The sequence below is a fragment of the Dermacentor albipictus genome, chromosome 7 (genome assembly GCF_038994185.2).
Source record: "Dermacentor albipictus isolate Rhodes 1998 colony chromosome 7, USDA_Dalb.pri_finalv2, whole genome shotgun sequence".
Classification (NCBI taxonomy): Eukaryota; Metazoa; Arthropoda; class Arachnida; order Ixodida; family Ixodidae; genus Dermacentor; species Dermacentor albipictus.
In genome coordinates, this window is record NC_091827.1 from 90,034,393 (window position 1) to 90,056,213 (window position 21,821).

Here is a 21,821-nt window from a genome sequence, read left to right on the forward strand (position 1 = left end):
ATCTACTGCTGAAGCTGAACGCTTTGGAAAGCCAGGAACCAGGGTTGCATAGTGATGAAATAAATACAGTTCGTGCACAAATGCAGAAATATGAGACGGAAGTGTACAAAGGAGCAATGGTGCGTACACGCACAATTCGTTTCACAGAAGAGCAGCCCACAAAAAAGGGCTCTCGGTGATGAAAAGCGATACGCGCTTTCCAAGCAAATACTGGAAATTGAGTCTGGTGGGTCTATACACACAGAATAGTCCCAAATAATAAGCCTATTTGAAGCTCATTATAAAGATCTTTTCGCTGCAGTTAAGCCTCAGTATGGATACGACGGAAACGCTGATCAGTTTATTTCGCTTATGCCACACTTGGAAGAAGACGATCGACTCAGCGTTGATGGGCCAATAACTCGAGAAGAAATTAATTTTGCCGTCGAAACGCTGCAGAAGAACAAGACGCCTGGTCCTGATGGCCTTAGTGCTGAATTTTATATTAAATTTCAGGCATTCCTGTGTCCTTTTCTGGAGCAGCTTTTCGAGGAAGCCTATCAATATGGTGAGCTTCCTCCATCTTTCTATCAGGGCCACACAACCTTAATACCAAAAAGCACTGATGATGAAACACTAAAGAGAGTAAACGGATATACGCCGATATCATCATGTAACGTGGATTACAAAATATTTGCAAAAGTACTGACAAATAGATTGCTGACAGTCATTACAAAATTAGTAGGTGATCATCAGACATGCGGAATTCCAGGCCGCTCTATGCAGACAAATGTTCATATCGCACGTTCAGTCCTTGAGTGCATAGAGGGTAGTACGGGTCAAGTAGCTCTTCTCCAGATTGACCTTGCCAAAGCCTTTGATAAGATTCAACACGAATTTTTATTCCAACTACTGCGACATCTTCAGTTAGGGGATGTATTATACAATGGTAAAACACTTTGTTATAAACACTGCACTACAAAGTTAATTGTAAACCGTACCCTCTCAGATACAATACAAGTACAGTCATCCGTTCGTCAAGGTTGTCCGCTCTCGCCTTTACTCTTTGCCATATACTTAGAACCGCTTTGCTTAAGCGTGCTTTGCGACTCGAGCATTAAAGGATATATGTATGCCAATGAGGAAATTAAAGTGCTAGCTTATGCAGATGACATTGCCTTCTTTTTCGTCGATGAGCCAAGCATTACCAAGGCAATAAACACTACCCTGCGTTTCTGTGAGACTGCAGGAGCTACTGTAAATTTTGACAAAAGTAGGGGCTTTTGGCTAGGCATGTGGGCGCTCACTCACTCTGTATTCGCGAATATTCATTTGAATCAGTCTCCGTTGCGATATCTTGGAGTACCTCTCAATAACTTCCGTAATAGTGAACCTCATTGGACGTCCACGATAACCACTATCCGTTGAAAGGTGACAACCTGGCAAGGACGTGATCTCTACATTTTTGCGAGAGCTAGGGCATGCAATACATTTCTCGCTACTAAGTTTCTTTATGTTCTGCCGGTCTTGCACTGCTCACGTGTCCATGTCCAGGCATTTCATAGAATATTTGCATGTTTTATTTGGCATTCATCATGGGAAGCCATGAAAAGGGACAACCTTCTTCTCCCGCTTGAAAAGGGAGGCCTGGGTCTTGTGCATTTGCTTGTGCTACAATTGGTCATGCGCTTATTTCACCTTAAAAATGTCCGTCACCCATTCCTTCTCGCAGTTAATCGAGCACGTCTTGCGTCACACCTCCCTTTTCTTTTTGCCACGACAAACTTTGCTTAAGAACTACCGTTATGGGGCTTCTTAAAGGAACTTGTCAACACTATTTCATTCTTCAAAGCCATTTTCAACCTTGAATATTTGTCTACCGTTAATCGCACGTCGCTAAATGCAGCACTTATAGATAACCTTTTCCCTGAACCTCTGTACCGAAAGCCGTATCTGTCTCTATTTGGTCAAGATGTTCTTTGCCGTGTCCGTAGAATATGCATTGCGCCAGCAGCGAAAACGTTTTTCTTTAAGCTGCACAACTCCACACTGCCAGTTAAAACGTGGCTTCAGGAAAAAGGACTGTATGTACCCTGGAATACAAATCGTAGGCTTTGCTATCAACCCGAGACAATAGAACATTGCTTTATACTTTGTCGTGAGGCATTTCTTTTTTGGGACATTTTACAAAGAACTATCAAAAAAGACTTTCGTCTCACATGTTATGGTATCCGGTTCTTCCTTTCAAAAATACAGCCAGTAATACACCATATGTTTTGTTTATGTTATTAGGACTTTATTCATTATGGAGAAGTCCAATGATCGACAGACATGCCGAGTCACCTCGCTCGACAAGGTCTATCTTCCGAGAAGAGACTGCTCAAGTCCGGAGTGTGGTGGCTACATATGATCCCCTCCTTGAATGGATTTCGCGTCTGGACGCTTGTGTTTGTTTACCAGAATTTTGAACTGTCATTGGACTGTATACGTTCTGTGAATTTGTTTCCCTTGTATGTTCATATGTAATGGAACTGCATTGGTTTGGCAGTACCGATAATTCCTTGCAATAAAGGAAAAAAAAATCGGCTCGTTGGTCTAGGAGTATGATTCTCGCTTCGGGTACGAAAGGTCCCGGGTTCAAATACCGCACGAGCCCATTTTTTGCTTTTTACTCCCGCGTCAGTATTACTACAGAGTCCAACGCTAATTTATTCTAACTTGTGTTACTTGAACAACATAGGTCTTCCTCGAAACGGCCACAAGCTCTCACTAACGAAGAAAGAAAAAATGGCTGTGGTTTAGCTAAGGTTAATCCCAGGATGCGAAGCATACTAGCCTTTATTTTAGTTGTTGAACCACTGTTTAGCCTGGTGAACTGCTGTTGCTTGGCTATATTTGGTTCGGCTAGACGAAGAAGCAACTCATGCAGGCGTGCGCACGAGCTGAGACCCGGCTATGTAGCTACGCGGCCGCAAGCGAGAGCACGAGTTGAGCCTCCGCTTTTGCAGCTGTTATGACGTCATATGGTAGCTACGCGGCCGTGTAGCATGGTTCACAGAGCATGGTTGTGCGGCTAGTATGCTTCGCATAAAAATGGCCAGGCTTAGCTTGGTTAAGCCAAGAATGCGTTGCATATTGCGCGAGTTGGGGCCCAGCTTTTCCTCCGGCTGTCGTGACGTCACCTCACGTGGTTGCGCTAAAGGTCAATGGTGGCTGCCCGGCCGCGCCCAAGGGCTGAACTGAGTGATTGCATTATGCAACGCATAAAAATAGAAGCAACTTAATAACAAACATAGCAAACTTAAAAGAGAATAGACCCACATATGAGACGCGCAGCAATGAACAATGGCTCATACCCTCAATGATAGCTACGCGGCCGCGCTCGGCGCAATAAGGAAGACCGTGGTTGTGCGGCTAGAATACATCGCATGAAATATTACTCGGCCATCTCAGTCATCTCCTCACTTCTGTTGCACAGGTCCTTCAGCCATCGCGAGCAGTTTCTGCGATAACTCGGCTCGTTAATCTACTGGTGGGATACTTGCGAAGGTATGCAGAGAGCCCTCATTCAAATGGCGGAGGAGGCCACTTCTTGATTGTTTCCTCGAGCATGAATATCGCTACAGAGAAGAGCTCAAAGGCATCGCAATTTACTTTATTTGAGCAGCGAATTTCTTAGTGGAAACTGTCACTTGCACCCATTGACGAGGAAAGGAAATAATGTTGCACTTTTTTGAAGCAAACGACCAATTTTTTTGCACTCCCTTAGAAGACATCGAAAACGCTGTCCGTCAACCATCGGCTTGTCCATCTAGGGGTATGATTCTTGCTTCGGGTGCGACAGGTGGCGGGTTCAAATCCCGGACGAGCCCATTTTTTGCTTTTTACTCCCGCATCAGTATTACTACAGAGTCCAACGCTAAATTATCCTAACTTGTGTTACTTGAACAACTTAGGTCATCCTCCAAACGGCCACAAGCTCTCACTCACGAAGAAAGAAAAATATTACTCGGCTATCTCAGTCATCTCCTCACTTGTGTCGCACAGGCCCTTCAGTCACCGCAAGCAGTTTCTGCGACAACTCTGCTCGTTAATCTACTGGTACGATTCTTGCGAAAGTATGCAGAGAGCCCTTATTCAAATGGCGGAGGAGGGCACTTCTTGATTGTTTCCTTGAGCATGAATATCACTACAGAGAAGAGCTCAAAGGCATCGCAATTTACTTTATTTGAGCAGCGAATTTCCTAGTGGAAACTGTCACGTGCACCAATTGACGAGGAAAGAAAATAATGTTGCACTTTTTCGAAGCACCCGTCCTATTTTGTTGCACTCCCTTAGGAGACATGGAAAGCGCTGTCTGTCAACGTTCGGCTCTTTGGTCCAGGGGTATGATTCTCGCTTCGGGTGCGAGAGGTCCCGGGTTCAAATCCGGGACGAGCCCATTTTTTGCTTTTTACTCCCACATCAGTATTACTACTGAGTCCAACGCTAAATTATCCTAACTTGTGTTACTTGAACAACTTAGGTCGTCCTCGAAACGGCCACAAGCTCTCACTCACGAAGAAAGAAAAATATTACTCGGCTATCTCAGTCATCTCCTCACTTGTGTTGCACAGGCCCTTCAGCCGCCGCAGGCAGTTTCTGCGACAACTCGGCTCGGTAATCTACTGGTGGAATACTTGGGAAGGTATGCAGAGATCCTTCATTCAAATGGCGGACGAGGCCACTTATTGATTGTGTCCTCGAGCATAAGCATCACTACAGAGAAGAGCTCAAAGGCATCGCAATTTACTTTATTTGAGCAGCGAATTTCCTAGTGGAAACTGTCACGTTCACCAATTGACGAGGAAAGAAAGTATAGTTGCACTTTTTCGAAGCACCCGTCCTATTTTGTTGCACTCCCTTAGGAGACATGGAAAGCGCTGTCTGTCAACGTCAAGGGACAACCTTTTTCTCCCGCTTGAAAAGGGAGGCCTGGGTCTTGTGCATTTATTTGTGCGACAATTGGTCATGCGCTTATTTTACCTTAAAAATGTCCATCATCCATTCCTTCTCGCAGTTAATCGAGCACGTCTTGCGTCACACCTACCCTTTCTGTTTGTCACGACAAACTTTGCTCAAGAACTACCGCTATGGGGCTTCCTGAAGGAACTTGTCGACACTATTTCATTCTTAAAAGCCAGATTCACCCTTGAATATTTGTTTACCGCTAATCGAACGTCGCTAAACGTAGCACTTATAGATAACCTTTTCCCTGAACCTCTGTACCGAAAGCCGTATCTGTCTCTATTTGGTCAAGATGTTCTTTGCCGTGTCCGTAGAATGTGCATTGCGCCAGCAGCGAAAACGTTTTTCTTTAAGCTGCACACTTCCACACTGCCAGTTAAAACGTGGCTTCAGGAAAAAGGACTGTATGTACCCTGGAATACAAATTGTAGGCTTTGCAATCAACCCGAGACAATAGAACATTGCTTTATACTTTGTCGTGACGCATTTCTCTTTTGGGACATTTTACAAAGAACTATCAAAAAAGACTTTCCTCTCACATGTTATGGTATCCGGTTCCTTCCTTTCAAAAATACAGCCAGTAATACACCATATGATTTGTTTATGTTATTAGGACTTTATTCATTATGGAGAAGTCGAATGATCGACAGACATGCCGAGCCACCTCGCTCGACAAGGTCTATCTTCCGTGAAGAGACTGCTCAAGTCCATAGTGTGGTGCTTACATATGATCCCGTCCCTGAATGGATTTCACACCTGGACGCTTGTGTTTGTTTGCCAGAATTTTGAACTGTCGTTGGACTGTATACTAGCTGTGAATTTGTTTCTCTTGTATGTTCATATGTAATGTAACTGCGTTGGTTTGACAGTACCGATAATTCCATGCAATAAAGAAAAAAAAAGCTCGGCTCTTTGGTCTAGGGGTATGATTCTCGCTTCGGGTGCGAGAGGTCCCGGGTTCAAATCCCGGACGAGCCCATTTTTTGCTTTTTACTCCCACATCAGTATTACTACTGAGTCCAACGCTAAGTTATCCTAACTTGTGTTGCTTGAACAACTTAGGTCGTCCTCGAAACGGCCACAAGCTCTCACTCACGAAGAAAGAAAAATATTAGTCGGCTATCTCAGTCATCTCCTCACTTGTGTTGCACAGGCCCTTCAGCCACCGCAAGCAGTTTCTGCGACAACTCGGCTCGGTAATCTACTGGTGTGATTCTTGCGAAAGTATGCAGACAGCCCTCATTCAAATAGCGGAGGAGGCCACGTATTGATTGTGTCCTCGAGCATAAGTATCACTTCAGAGATGAGCTCAAAGGCCTCGCAATTTACTTTATTTGAGCAGCGAATTTCCTAGTGGAAACTGTCACGTGCTCCCATTGACGAGGAAAGGAAATAATGTTGCACTTTTTTGAAGCACCCATCCTATTTTGTTGCAATCCCTTAGAAGCCATTGAAAATGCGGTCCGTCAACGTTCGGCTCGTTGGTCTAGGGGTATGATTCTCGCTTAGGGTGCGAGAGGTCTCGGGTTCAAATCCCGGACGAGCCCATTTTTTGCTTTTTACTCCCACATCAGTATTACTACAGAGTCCAAGGTTAAATTATTCTAACTTGTGTTACTTGAACAACTTAGGTCTTCGAAACGGCCACAAGCTTTCACTTACGAAGAGAGAAAAATATTAGTCGGCTATCTCAGTCATCTCCTCACTTGTGTTGAACAGGCCCTTCAGCCGCCGCAGGCAGTTTCTGCGACAACTCGGCTCGGTAATCTACTGGTGGAATACTTGGGAAGGTATGCAGAGATCCTTCATTCAAATGGCGGACGAGGCCACTTATTGATTGTGTCCTCGAGCATAAGCATCACTACAGCGAAGAGCTCAAAGGCATCGCAATTTACTTTATTTGAGCAGCGAATTTCCTAGTGGAAACTGTCACGTCATATATGTCGAGTGCTTCCACTCTCATTAAACAGTTGAAGTAGCGCCCGTGGTGTTGTCGTCTTTCTTGTGTGTGTTGTGTTTTTTGGCGCAAAATCTTTCCAGTATGGAAACTGTCACGTGCACCAATTGACGAGGAAAGAAAATATAGCTGCACTTTTTCGAAGCACCCATCCTATTTTGTTGCACTCCGTTAGGAGACATGGAAAGCGCTGTCGGTCAACGTTGGGCTCGTTGGTCTAGGGGTATGATTCTCGATTCGGGTGCGAGAGGTCCCGGGTTCAAATCCCGGACGAGCCCATTTTTTGCTTTTTACTCCCACATCAGTATTACTACTGAGTCCAACGCTAAATTATCCTAACTTGTGTTACTTGAACAACTTAGGTCGTCCTCGAAACGGCCACAAGCTCTCACTCACGAAGAAAGAAAAATATTAGTCGGCTATCTCAGTCATCTCCTCACTTGTGTTGCACAGGCCCTTCAGCCACCGCAAGCAGTTTCTGCGACAACTCGACTCGGTAATCTACTGGTGTGATTCTTGCGAAAGTATGCAGAGAGCCCTCATTCAAATAGCGGAGGAGGCCACGTATTGATTGTGTCCTCGAGCATAAGTATCACTTCAGAGAAGAGCTCAAAGGCATCGCAATTTACTTTATTTGAGCAGCGAATTTCCTAGTGGAAACTGTCACGTTCACCAATTGACGAGGAAAGAAAGTATAGTTGCACTTTTTCGAAGCACCCGTCCTATTTTGTTGCACTCCCTTAGGAGACATGGAAAGCGCTGTCTGTCAACGTTCGGCTCGTTGGTCTGATTCTACTTCCGGCTACTGTTCGGTGCGGACGCAGAATGACTTGCTCCGGTAGGGCGGTGTTTGCGGCTCAGCCACGCCGCGGAAACAGGTTTATTGGCGATGAAGACAAAGAATACCAAGTTGTTTTGCCGCAATTGCCTACAGGACCCTGCGTTTTGAATACTGTATTCCTTCACGGGGACGTGACGGCAAGACCTTTTCGCGCCGAAGATTTCCGGGAGATGCTGGCTCGTCTGGGACTACTGCCCGAGGTTGTCACCTTGGGTGCGTTCCAGATGAACCACGTTTGGGCGGTTACGTTCAGGAACTCAGAATCTACAAAAAAAATGTTGGCGTGCGGCGAAGCTGAGGTAAAAGAAAGAAGGTGCCTAGTGTTGGACCCGGCTAACCAGGAGATACGCGTGAAGGTTTTCTGGCTCCTTCACCATGTCCCAGACGAAGACGTCCGCGCGGCACTCGCAGCATATGGAAAAGCCGGAGACGTGACCAGACAACGCTGGCGTGTGCAAGGCATCACGGACAAAGGTTCGACAACGCGCACCGTAACCTTGAAGCTGAAGGCGGGCGTGACCATTGAGGATCTGCCACATCAGTTTCGAGTAGCCGGTATGTTTGCACTTCTCGTAGCCCCTGGAAGGGCTCCCTTATGCTTGAGGTGCAACCGCACGGGACATATCAGGAGGGATTGTAGCGTACGGCGCTGCGCTATTTGCCGGCGCTTTGGCCACGACGACAGCCAGTGTGTGCGGACGTATGCGAACATCGCAGGCCCCGCAAAGTCTGACGAGGTGTTACAAGAGCACGTCATGGATGCCGCTGATGCCGAGGAAGCGGCTGGTGGGTCCGACGTTACGCAAGGCTCAAAGGCAAAAGTCCTCGCTACGCCTGACGGGGCCCGCAGCACTGTCAAGCATGGAAAGGACGATAAAGTGCAAAGAACAGAGGCGGACGCGGAAAAGTCTGCCAAGGACGCAGTGACTAAGGTCGCCGCAAAGGACAGCAGCAAAGACAAAAAGAAGACAGAAGCGGAGAAGGCAACCCCTATGGACACAAGTGGCCCAAGTAGTACGGCGTCGAAGAGGTCCCGTGAGGAGAGCAATGACGGCGAACCAGGAAAAATCAAAGCGGTTCAAAGCGAGCCGCCTTTGAAGACGACCAACGTCCGGCGACCGACTTTGAAGCCGACGCCGAATCTGCCGCCCGATAGGAAACCGTCGGCGTCAACGCTGACATAGCATGAGAATGTGCCTACAGACGCTTTCCGTTTTCCTTTTATTTATTTTTTTTGTGGGGTGGGGGGAGGGGGGTGTGCCGGGGAATGGTGTGGTAGCGGGTGACTGCAACAAGACGCAAGTTTCGCGATGGAAATTCATAGATATGACATCCAACAACGACAGTCCAGAGGATGGTTTTCGCTGCGCTATGCCAGTAAACGTGAGTGTGCAGCGAGTTATGTGGAGTGAATGTAGGCCATGACCGGTCTTTTCCTTCTTCATAACAAAATGAATTCCACCAATGTCACGTTACGTGTTGGAAGTATAAATGTAAGGGGCCTTGGTTCTAAACGTAAACAGTACCAGCTAAGCAGGCTGTTCATGGAAACCGATCTTGACATTATCGCAGTGCAAGAAACTAAAATCGAAAGTGAAGAAGGAACGGAACGTATGGTAGCGACTTTTCGTCCACGGTATTATGTGTGTGTGTCACATTGTGTCGGGAGGTCTGGTGGGTGCGCCCTTTTTGTTCGCAGTTCTCTGGACGTAGTTATTGAAAGCATGGTTTGTGATGTTAATGGACGACAAATAGTGTGCGACTTTGTTATTGGAGCAGTGAAGTGGCGAGAGATATGTGTGTATGCACCTAACAAGGAATGTGAACACAAGGTTTTCCATCAATGCCTTAAAAGCCAATCGAATTGTCAAACCAACATTTTATTGATGGGGGATTTCAACTGTGTGTGTTACGCCGAGGACAGAGTGCTAAGCCCGCCGGTGCACGACGCAAGCGCGCAATTTGTAGCCGAAATTGTTGGCGAAGTGAATCTGGTAGATGTGGGCCATGTCATGGGAAATGGTACGAATACAAGGTTCACGCATTTTCAAGGAGTCAGCCACGCACGATTAGACCGAGTGTATATGTCTGCTGATTTGATTCCAATGTGTAGCAACTATGAGGTAAAATCTGTGTCATATAGTGACCACTGTTTAGTTATGTTTGCGTTGGGCCCTAGAAAACCAAAATTTAATTGGGCGTTTTGGAAATTAAACTCTAAACTACTAGATGATGATGTTTTTGTTCAGAAAATTAGAGATCATATTCATAACCTATTAGAAAAGGACCATCAAAGTATTGCAGAAGCATGGGAATGGTTCAAGCAGGAAACGAAGGTAATGGCAATGGAAAGATCATGCATCTTACGACGGGAGGAACAAAGAAAAGAAAAAGAGTTGCAGTGTCAACTTAACTTCTACTTAACAATGGAAGGTGCTTGCCCAGGTAGCTTTGCGAAGGGAATAAAAGAAGTAAAAGCTCAGTTAGAAAGCGACGATCAAGAGAAATATCGTGGTGCGGTTATACGTGTGCGCGCAGAAAGATTATGGTGCGGTGAAGTACTGACCAAAAGAGCTCTGTCGGACGAAAAAGGCTACGCTTCACGAAAGGAGATAAGGGCCATCACATATAGAAACGCAATTGTACATGAAAACCAACACATTCAGCAGGCCTTTTATGAATATTACAGCGAGTTGTTAGGCAGTAAACGCGAGCACTCGAAAGGTTTCGATAGTGAATTTTTAACGCTGCTTCCAAAGTTGGATGAGGACGCAAGGCTGAACCTTGAGCAGCCAATTACTATCGCAGAAATAGAACAAGCAATAAAAGAGTTAGATGTAGGTAAAGCGCCAGGGCCTGACGGAATAGGCGCCGCATTTTATAAGGCGTTTAAAAAGGAAATGGCAATAATTTTGCATCAGGTAATTAATGAGGCATATGAGAAACAAGTTCTACCACCTTCGTTTCGTGAGAGCTATGTGGTATTAATACCAAAGAGTCAAGACCCTCAAACTCTACTCTCGGTGCGGGCATATCGTCCCATTAGCCTTACAAATACAGACTACAAGATATACACGAAAGTTCTCGGGAGGCGACTACAGTCGGTCATACAGAAGTTTGTTGGACCACACCAAACGTATGGAATAAAAGGACGTTCCATTATGACAAACATTCATGTGGTACGCACGGTCCTTGAGTGTTGTGATGCCTTTTCAGAGAAGGTGGCAATATTACAGTTGGACCTTGAAAAGGCATTCGATAGGGTGGCGCATAAAATCCTTTTTCTTATACTTGAACATGTGAACGTTGGATGTATGGTACTAGAAGGTGTTAAAATGTGTTATGATCAAATAGTTTCTAAGATTATAATTAATAATACATTATCAGAAAATATACAAATCCAATCTTCTTTGAGACAAGGTTGCTGTTTGTCACCTTTGCTTTTTGCATTATATTTAGAGCCATTTTGTTTAAAGGTACTTTTGTGTAGTGAAATCGTAGGTTATAGGGTAGGCACGAGTGAAATAAAGATACTAGCATACGCAGATGACGTAGCAGTGTTCTGCCGGGATAAAGAAAGCGTTAAAAAAGCGGTTGATGTGGCCAAAAGTTTTTGTAAAATGTCAGGAAGTGTCATTAATTGGGGAAAATCAGTAGGCATATTGCATGGGGGTTGGGAACATTTTCCCAGTGAAATGGAAAGTGTACAGTGGACGACTACCCCTATGAGGTACCTCGGTGTACCGCTACAGCATTTTCGGGACACGAAAGTTTACTGGAAAGAGCAATGCACAGAAGTGAAGGAAAAGACAAAACAATTTGGTGGGAGGGACCTTTCCAGGTTCGCGAGAGCAACCGTATGCAACCTCTTTCTCGTCGCCAAGATTTGGTTCGTGCTGCAGGCCATATGCGCATCAAGAACGAGCATACAAAAACTGCACCGGGAATTAGCCGTATTTATCTGTGGATCTGTGTGGGAACGTACCAGCCGCACCAATTTGTTCACATCGGTTAAACGAGGCGGCCTGGGCCTAGCTCACTTGTTTTTGAAGCAAGTGGTTTCACGTTTTATGTTCTTGCGCGATCAACAAAATGTATTTTTATTAACTGTGTTTCAGGAGCGTCTGAGTGACGCTTTACCAAATTATATTGTGTCAACACGACTTGCGAGAACAACTATCAAGGGCTTCCTGCGTGAAGTTGTATGGGCGTACCAATTATTGTGCACGCGTTTTTCTTTAGAGTATTTAAGCAGTGTTAAGCGAAAGAAACTCTACAAAGATGTTGTCGACACATTGCTGCCTACACCTATATATAGGACGAAGTTTTGTATAGAAAACGGAGGAAATGTGTTAAAGAGGGTAAAGAGGATGCCGGTGCGCTCGTCAGCCAAGTCCTTTTTCTTTCAACTTCACAGCGAAACGTTACCGGTTAAGCCATGGCTCGAACAAAAAGGCTTGTTTGTAGAATGGTCAGTAAACTGTTTAATATGCAGAAACCAGAAACCATAGAGCACATGTTCCTGGACTGCCCAGACGCAGTATTCTTGTGGGACATTTTGCGACGAACATTAAAAAAGGAGCTACCGGTGACGCCGTACGGTATCCGTTTTCTCCCTACATCAAATGACGATGGAGTCCCTCATGATATGTTGATGTTATTGTGTCTACACAGTCTATGGAAAGCACGAATGGCGATACGTCATGAGCATATTAATATTCAGTCTTAAAGGGAAAACTTTATTGAGAGCATGGTCCTCATGTGGGAAGTGTACAAAGCCAGAAACGAGGACAATGACTGGATTTCAGTATTAGATGAGCTGGCATCTATGAAGTGCTTTTAAATGCCTCGCGTCAGCCTCAGAGTGGCAGACGCTTTTAAAAATTTTTCTCGCAGTGTTTTGTTCATATTTCTATGTATTGCAAACCGGCAATAAAGAAAGAAAAAAAAGGCTCGTTGGTCTAGGGGTATGATTGTCGCTTAGGGTGCGAGAGGTCCCGGGTTCAAATCCCGGACGAGCCCATTTTTTGCTTTTTACTCCCGCATCACCATTACTACAGAGTCCAACGCTAAATTATCCTAACTTGTCTTACTTGAACAACTTAGGTCATCCTCGAAACGGCCACAAGCTCTCACTCACGAAGAACGAAAAATATTACTCGGCTATCTCAGTCATCTCCTCACTTGTGTTGCACAGGCACTTCAGCCATCGCAAGCAGTTTCTGCGACAACTCGGCTCGTTAATCTACTGGTGGAATACTTGCGTAGGTATGCAGAAATCCCTCATTCAAATGGCTGAGGAGGCCACTTATTGATTGTTTCCTCGAGCATAAGTATCACTAGAGAGTAAAGCTCAAAGGCATCGCCATTTAATTTATTTGAGCAGCGAATTTCCTAGTGGACACTGTCACGTGCACCCACTGACGTGGAAAGAAAATAATGTTGCACTTTTTCGAAGCACCCATCCTATTTTGTTGCAATTCCTTAGAAGCCATTGAAAACGCTATCCATCAACGTTCGGCTCGTTGGTCTAGGGGTATGATTCTCGCTTCGGGTGCGAGAGGTCCCGGGTTCAAATCCCGGACGAGCACATTTTTTTTCTTTTTACTCGCGCATCACCATTACTACAGAGTCCAACGCTAAATTATCCTAACTTGTGTTACTTGAACAACTTAGGTCATCCTCGAAGCGGCCACAAGCTCTCACTCACAAAGAACGAAAAATATTACTCGGCTATCTCAGTCATCTCCTCACTTGTGTTGCACAGGCACTTCAGCCATCGCAAGCAGTTTCTGCGACAACTCGGCTCGTTAATCTACTGGTGCAATACTTGCGTAGGTATGGAGAAATCCCTCATTCAAATGGCTGAGGAGGCCACTTATTGATTGTTTCCTCGAGCATAAGTATCACTAGAGAGTAAAGCTCAAAGGCATCGCTATTTACTTTATTTGAGCAGCGAATTTCCTAGTGGAAACTTTCACGTGCACCCATTGACGAGGAAAGCAAATGTTGCGCTTTTTCGAAACACCCGTCCTATTTTGTTGCACTGCCTTAGAAGCCATCGAAAACGCTGCCCATCAACGTTCGGCTCGTTGGTCTAGGGGTATGATTCTCGCTTAGGGTGCGAGAGGTCCCGGGTTCAAATCGCGGACGAGCCCATTTTTTGCTTTTTACTCCCGCATCAGCATTACTACAGGGTCCAACGCTAAATTATCCTAACTTGTGTTACTTGAACAACTTAGGTAATCCTCGAAACGGCCACAAGCTCTCACTCACGAAGAACGAAAAATATTACTCAGCTATCTCAGTCATCTCCTCACTTGTGTTGCACAGGCGCTTCAGCCATCGCAAGCAGTTTCTCCGACAACTCGGCTCGTTAATCTACTGGTGGAATACTTGTGAAGGTATGTAGAGATCCTTAATTCAAATGGCGGACGAGGCCACTTATTGATTGTGTCCTTGAGCATAAGTATCACTAGAGAGAAGAGCTCAAAGGCATCGCAATTTACTTTATTTGAGCAGCGAATTTCCTAGTGGACACTGTAACGTGCACCCAATGATGTGGAAAGAAAATAATGTTGCACTTTTTCGGAGCAGCCGTCCTATTTTGTTGAGATTCCTTAGAAGCCATTGAAAACGCTGTCTTTCAACGTTCGGCTCGTTGGTCGATTCTACTTCCGGCCACCGAGCGTGACGGACGGCGAATCATGAGCTCCAGTGGAGCGGCGACAGCGGCCTTTGTTGGCCGCGGAAACAGGTGGAACACCGAACATGACGCAGACTATCAGATTATTTTGCCTCCACTGCCAAAGGGGCGCGTCGTGCTAAACACTGTGTTTTTGCACGGCGACGTGCGAGCTAGACCCTATAAAGTAGAAGATTTCTGGGACGCTCTTGGCCTAACAGGATTGTTGCCGGAAGTGCTGGCCCTGGGGGCCTACCAGATTAACCACGTCTGGGCTGTGACCATGAACACCGCGGACGCCACGAAAAGGATGCTGGAAGTCATGGAGCTGAAGGTAAAGGGGCGGCGCTGTACTGTGGTCGACCCTCAAGACCAGCAGGTGCGGCTGCGTCTTTATTGGTTAATACATGGTGTGGCCGATGAGGATGTAAGAATGGCGTTGGCGGCTTTCGGTAAAGCCGTACAAGTGACCCGAGAGCGATGGCGAGTTCAGGGTATCAACGACAAGGGGACGACTACACGGTCCGTCTTGCTCAAGCTCAACAGCAGCGTGAAGGTGGAAGATCTTCCGCACCAAATTAGGGTCGCCGGTGAGCTGGCCCTAGTCGTCGTTCCTGGCAGGCCAATGCAGTGCTTGCGCTGTCAAGACACCGGTCACGTACGACGAGACTGCAAGGTTCCCCGGTGCTCGCAATGCCGTCGGTTTGGACACGCCGAGGACCAGTGCGTACGTACATACGCCTCTATGACTGGGCCAACCGAAGGCGACGACACGGCAAGGTTGGTGATGGATGCGGCCGAGGCCGAAGACGCGGCGAAAGGGGCAGGAGACCAGGCAACCCCATGTGCTGTAGGCGGTGTGCTTGCACCTGATGCGTGCGCGGGGACACCACCGGACAGGGAAAACGCTACGGAAGGTGCGGCAAAAGAGCCAGCCGAAGAGACCAAGGAAGAATGCAAGAGCAGCCTAACGGAAGCCAGCGAGCAAATGGAGACAGCTGAGGACCAGTCGGCGAAGAGTGACCCTACGAGCAGCAATGTCGGAGCCTCGGTCAAACGGCCTCTTGAGAAGGCTACGGACAGCAGCGCAGCGAACCAAGGAAGAGGGGAAGACGGGCCGCCTTCGAAGACGCCAACGGGCAGGCGCAGCAGCTACAAGCCACGACCGAACACCGCTAACTCAGACAAGAAGTCCGAGAAGAAGCTGCCACCGCTCTCCAGTGGTACCGGTCCACCGGGTGGCTCCGGGGGCGTCTAGCGGTGTGCTAGGCGCAAAAGCTAAACACCATGCTCCGGGCCAAATATTTTCACTAGACCTATAATCATGGCTCCCAACCCGTCGCTTAGATTGGCCACGCTAAACGTTCGAGGTCTGGCCGCCAAGCGAAAGCAGAGCCAATTGTGTAGGCTGCTGGTGGACTATGACCTTGACGTGTTAGCCGTGCAAGAGACAAAAGTAGATGGTGATGAAGAGACCCGCAGCATGGTGCAGCGGTTTACGCCACGGTACTACGCGGTAGTGAGCCACGCCTTAGGGACGTCGGCGGGCTGCGTGCTGTTTGTTAGAAAATTACCCGGTGTAACGGTGCAAGGTTTTTATTCATGTCCATCCGGTAGATTAGTTTTCTGTGATTTTGCTTTGCATGGATTTGAATGGCGGGTTGCATGTATTTATGCACCAAATGCGTTGGAGGAACGGGCTTTGTTTTTTTCCATGTTAAAAGAGTATATATCTTCCGAAAAGCAGATGGTGCTGTTAGGTGATTTTAATTGTGTTCTCAGTGCCCGAGATCGCTCTAATAGAGCATTAAGGAGCGATAAAAGTAGGGAGGTTTTGAACGAGATAATTACTGAATACGAATTAGTGGATGTGGCTGAATGTATGATAGGGAGGCGAGATGTGCGTTTCACGCACTTCCAAGGAAATAGCCATGAGCGCTTAGATCGTATTTATTTGTCGCTTCAAGCAATACCAATGTGTAACAGTTACAGTGTATATCCTATTTTCTTCACTGATCATTGTCTGGTTAAATGTGACATAGGAAGGAAGGGAAAAGGCGGCACCTTCTCTTGGGAGCTGTGGAAAATGAATTCAAACTTAAATACTGACGAAAGTTTCGGAGAATATGTATCGGACTGCATCAAAAAAATTCTAATGAGCGGCGAGGTTGACTTAAAAGATCGATGGGAAGAGTTTAAACAGTGCATTAAAATGAAAGCCATCGATCCTTCCGCCGCGATAATGCATGAAACAAAAAAGAAAGAGAAGGAACTGCGAATAATCTTGGAAAAGCTGACAGAACTGGAGTGCCAAGAACCGGGAGCATACAAAAGTGACATACGGAATATTAAACAGAAACTTGAACTGCATGATGAGGAACGCTATCGCGGAGCGATTGTTCGTGCTCGAGCCGAATCCTTTGCGATAGGGGAGGCGCCCACAAAAAGGGCGCTCGGACTGGAAAAATCGCACGCTCGACGAAATCATATTGACGTGATCGAGGTGAGTGGTAAAGAAGTTACAGATAATGATAGTATCGCACGTGCGTTTTTTGAACACTACGAAAATCTGTTCGCATTTAGGCAGGTGGACCTAGAACGGTTTAAGACGAACTTGTTGAAAAGAATGCCTCAACTGACTGAAGAAAGAAAAGTGGCATTAGAAACGCCGATAACTGTTTTTGAAGTGGAACGCGCCATTGACAATTTGAATCCTGGCAAGTCACCTGGCCCTGATGGGCTTTGCGCTCTGTGGTAGAAGCGGTTTAAAAAGGAATTGTCAGTGGTACTTGTAGCAATTTTTAACGAAGTGTACGATGGTAAGGCGTTACCGCCATCTTTCGGTCAATCACACACGGTGTTGATTCCGAAGACAGAGGATGTAGATAAGTTGAAAAGTGTAACATCATACAGACCGATAGCACTCACAAATGTAGACTATAAGATACTAATGAAAGTCTTAGCAGTTAGACTTCAGTCGGTTGTTAAAGACATAGTCGCACCACACCAAACGTGTGGAATTAAGGGTCGCACTATAGCGACGAATATTCACAAGATGCGCTCAGTCCTTGAGTTCTGTGACACTCTTGAAGCGTGTGTGGCCATACTTCAGCTGGATCTGGAGAAGGCATTTGATTGCGTAGCGCATGCTAATTTGTTTCCAATGTTGGAACACATTAATGTCGGATCCGTCATCACGGATGGTGTAGCTCTGGCGTATCGGAACTGCTCTACCAGACTAATTATTAACAAAGAATTGGGGGCCCCCATTAAAGTGCAGCGTTCCGTGCGTCAAGGCTGTCCCATAAGTCCACTTTTATTTTGTATATATATTGAAACCTTATGTTTGTCAATAATTGAAAATAATTCTATCCGTGGTTTTCGCTTACAATCTTCAGAGGTAAAACTGCTTGCATATGCCGATGATGTGGCGGTATGTTGTATTGACTACGAAGGCATTGAAGAAACCATTCGAAGTGTTAAATTTTTCAGCGACGTTACAGGAAGCCGAGTAAACTGGGGAAAGTGTCTGGGGTTTTGGCACGGCGTGTGGCCATTCACGCCGGGCATTTTTGCCAATGTTGTATGACAGAAAACGCCTGTGAAATACCTTGGTGTCCCACTTGAGGTCTACAAAAATAATAATTACTACTGGCAGCAACAAGCAGAACTCTTACGCGAAAAGGTGAATGCTTGGAGGGCGAATTATCTCTCCATGTTTGCGAGGGCGACCGTGTGTAACATGTTTTTTGTGGCTAAACTATGGTATGTGATACAAGTGATGCACTGTTTTAGGGTAAATGTGCAGAAACTTCATAGGGTTTTTGCGATCTTCGTGTGGGGATCTACGTGGGAAAGGTGCAGTCGTACAAACTTGCTCAGGAGTGTAAAGTGTGGGGGACTTGGATTGGCACACCTTTTTCTCAAACAATTAGTTAATAGATTTTTCTTTTTTCGCGAGGTCAGTGACCCAATTCTGCAAACGGTGTGCCAGGCCAGATTAGCGCGACTGCTACCTGAATATGTTATTAGCACGGAAGACCTGACGGGGACGGCACAAGGTTTTTTTCGGGAAGTAGTGGCGAGTGTGCGATTTTTGAGTGCGCGTTTTTCTAATGATTACTTATATTCTGTTAAAAAGAGGAAACTGTATAAAGACTTATGTGATATAGTGTTACCAATACCGTTGTACAGGGCGATATACAGTGCAGGCCTGGGTCAGAACGTACTCAAACGGGTTAAAAGAATGCAAGTAGCACCAAGTGCAAAAACTTTCTTTTTCAAACTGCATACCGGAACTCTCCCTGTAAGAACCTTCTTAGAGGAGCGTGGGTTTTATATGCCATGGGGGTCTCACTGCATTATTTGCAAAAAGCCGGAAACGATCGACCACGTTTTCCTTCACTGTTGGAATGCGGTGTTCTTCTGGGATGTGTTGCAGAGGACAATCAAAAAAGAATTCCCACTAGACACGCATGGAATTAGGTACCTTGCCATAGACAATGAAGAAGGAGTACCTTTCGATCTAATCATGCTGAGAGGCCTGCACAGTATATGGCGCTCACGAATGGCTGGCTTCTACTGTGAACCGGACGGAAGACCAGCAAGGCTGTACTTTCGAGAGAGCATTGCTCGGTTATTAGAAGTTGAAAAAACAAAAGAATGTCTTTCTCCCTGGGTAGCCAGGGTAGAACCCTTAGTCACACTAAGGGAATTCTAAGTGACAACGTCAGTCACAACATGACTGATGGCGTTTCGCTCATTGTGTTGACAAAGTATATTGTAATCCTGTCTTGACTTTTCATGTGTTGTAAGTGTATTGTTGTTGCGAAACCGGTAATAAAGAAAAAAAAGTTCGGCTTGTTGGTCTTGGGGTATGATTCTCGCTTAGGATGCGAGAGGTCCCGGGTTCAAATCCCGGACGAGCCCATTTTTCGCTTTTTACTCCCGCATCAGCATTACTACAGAGTCGAACGCTAAATTATCCTAACTTGTGTTACTTGAACAACTTAGGTCATCCTCGAAACGGCCACAAGCTCTCACTTACGAAGAAAGAAAAATATTACTCGGCTATCTCAGTCATCTCCTCACTTGTGTTGCACAGGCCCTTCAGCCACCGCAGGCAGTTTCTGCGACAACTCGGCTCGTCAATCTACTGGTGGAATACTTGGGAAGGTATGCAGTGATCCCTCATTCAAATGGGGTGGAAACCACTTATTGGTTGTTTCCTCGAGCATAAGTATCACAACAGAGAAGAGCTCAAAGGCATCGCAATTTACTTTAATTGAGCAGCGACTTTCCTAGTGGACACTGTAACGCGCACTCACTGACGTGGAAAGAAAATAATGTTGCACTTTTTCGAAGCACCCGTCCTATTTTGTTGCACTCCCTTACGAGTCAGCGAAAATGCTGTCGGTCAACATTCGGCTCGTTTTTCTAGTGGTATGATTCTCGCTTAGGGTTGGAGAGGTCCCGGGTTCAAATCGCGGACGTGCCCTTTTTTTGCTTTTTACTCCCGCATCAGCATTACTCCAGAGTCCAACGCTAAATTACCGTAACTTGTGTTACTTGAAGAACTTAGGTCATCCTCGAAACGGCCACGAGCTCTCACTCACGAAGAAAAATATTACTCGGATATCTCAGTCAACTCCTCACTTGTGTTGCACAGGCCCTTCAGCCACCGCAGGCAGTTTCTGCGACAACTCGGCTCGTTAATCTACTGGTAGAATACTTGGGAAGGTATGCAGAGATCCTTCTTTCAAATGGAGGACGAGGCCACTTATTGATTGTGTCCTCGAGCATAAGCATCACTAGAGAGAAGAGCTCAAAGGCATCGCCATTTACATTATTTGAGAAGCGAATTTCCTAGTGGAAACTGTCACGTGCGCCCATTGACGAGGAACGGAAATAATGTTGCGCTTTTTCGAAGCAGCCGTCTTATTTTGTTGCACTCCCTTAGAAGCCATCGAAAATGCTCTCCGCGAACGTTCGGCTCGTTGGTCAATTGCACTTCCAGCCACCGCAGCGGACGGTCATGGAATGTTGTGCTCCGTAGAGGCGGTTTATGCGGCCGAGCCGGGCCGTGGTATCAGGCTGACGGAAATGTCCTCACAGGATTATCAGCTTGTTTTGCCGCATCTGCCATCAGGTATGACGATGTTTATTACCATGTTTTTGCACGGTGATTTGAAGGCCAGGTCCTATCGAGTCGAAAATTTTCGCTATGCGCTTGACCGTCACAAGCTGTTGCCGCAGGTGGGGGCTCTCGGGACCTATCAGGTGAAACATGTCTGGGTTATAACATTCAAGAGCAAAGTCGGAAAAAAGAAGCTGCTGTCGGCGAAGGCCTTTAGCGTGAAGGAACACCGCTGCGTCGTAGTTGACCCCTGCAACCAGGATATCAAAATGAAGCTGTTCTTACTGCTTCACATGACCCCCGACGAGGACTTCAGAGCAGCGTTGGCGCCATTCGGTACGGTGACCGAAATTTCCAGGGGGCGGTGGCGAGTATCATGGTGCGGCGACAAAGGTTCTCACACGCGGCTGGTATCGCTGCGGTCGAAGGCTGGTATGAGCATGGAAGACATGCGACATAAGCTACGAGTATTAGAGGACCATGCGCTCGTGACCGTGCCTCCAATGCCGCGGCACCTCCTATATACGGCGCGAGTGCCGTGTGCCACGCTGTAGGCTCTGTCGTCGTTTCAGCCACGACGAGACCCAATGCGTGAGAAGCTACGCTAAGGTGACCGGGTCTGGCCGGAGCGACGCAATAGACGAGCACTTGATGGACCAAGCGGATGCGGAAGAAACAGCTGGAGTGAGTGGGGACCTACGAGGCGCGCAAGGGAAGCCAGTGGTCATAGCGAGCGTCAAGTGCCGACCCAGCAAGGGCAGTAGCGAGGCCGAGGCCAACAATGAAGTGCAAGGTGAACAGCCTGCAGAAAATTCTGCGGTGTGTGAAAGGGGGGGGGGGGGCAACGCGGTGGCTGCTGAAGGCATTCTGCGACAGGGTAACTCTGGCGCTGCCTTCATAAAGAATCAGACGCGAAAATTGAACAGGCCAGTGCCGTTTCAAAGAGACCTCATGAAATCCCCGATGAAGCTTGCAGGCTTGAGAAAAACGATTGTATCAGCAGCGAAGGGCCACCCACGAATGCTTCCTCTTTTCGGCGGTCTACGCTCAAGCCCAAGCCGAACGCTCCGCTTGAGAGGAGGCCGATGCCAGAACATCCACCTTAGGGGCGGCAGACGCCGACCGTTCCACCAGATAAGCGGACGATGCCGACTGTTCCTCCGCGGTAGCGGGGTGCTGTTCGGGAGAAGGCTTAGTAGAGACTAGGTGCTGTGGA

General features: G+C 46.7%; 1 long non-coding RNA gene and 7 other non-coding genes across 8 annotated transcripts in view; all 8 read left to right on the forward strand.

Annotated features, from left to right (window-relative positions):
* The window catches only part of LOC135916755 (uncharacterized), a 218,629-nt gene that overhangs the window by 38,549 nt on the left and 158,259 nt on the right, over window positions 1-21,821 (forward strand). The gene's annotated exons all lie outside the window — the stretch shown is intronic.
* Window positions 5,893-5,964, forward strand: TRNAP-CGG (transfer RNA proline (anticodon CGG)). Its single transcript has one exon. It is a non-coding gene; the product is annotated as a tRNA-Pro (tRNA).
* TRNAP-AGG (transfer RNA proline (anticodon AGG)) lies at window positions 6,462-6,533 on the forward strand. Its single transcript has one exon. It is a non-coding gene; the product is annotated as a tRNA-Pro (tRNA).
* TRNAP-CGG (transfer RNA proline (anticodon CGG)) lies at window positions 7,150-7,221 on the forward strand. Its single transcript has one exon. It is a non-coding gene; the product is annotated as a tRNA-Pro (tRNA).
* On the forward strand, window positions 12,735-12,806 carry TRNAP-AGG (transfer RNA proline (anticodon CGG)). The gene has a single exon. It is a non-coding gene; the product is annotated as a tRNA-Pro (tRNA).
* On the forward strand, window positions 13,304-13,376 carry TRNAP-CGG (transfer RNA proline (anticodon CGG)). Its single transcript has one exon. It is a non-coding gene; the product is annotated as a tRNA-Pro (tRNA).
* Window positions 13,871-13,942, forward strand: TRNAP-AGG (transfer RNA proline (anticodon AGG)). The gene has a single exon. It is a non-coding gene; the product is annotated as a tRNA-Pro (tRNA).
* Window positions 19,327-19,398, forward strand: TRNAP-AGG (transfer RNA proline (anticodon AGG)). Its single transcript has one exon. It is a non-coding gene; the product is annotated as a tRNA-Pro (tRNA).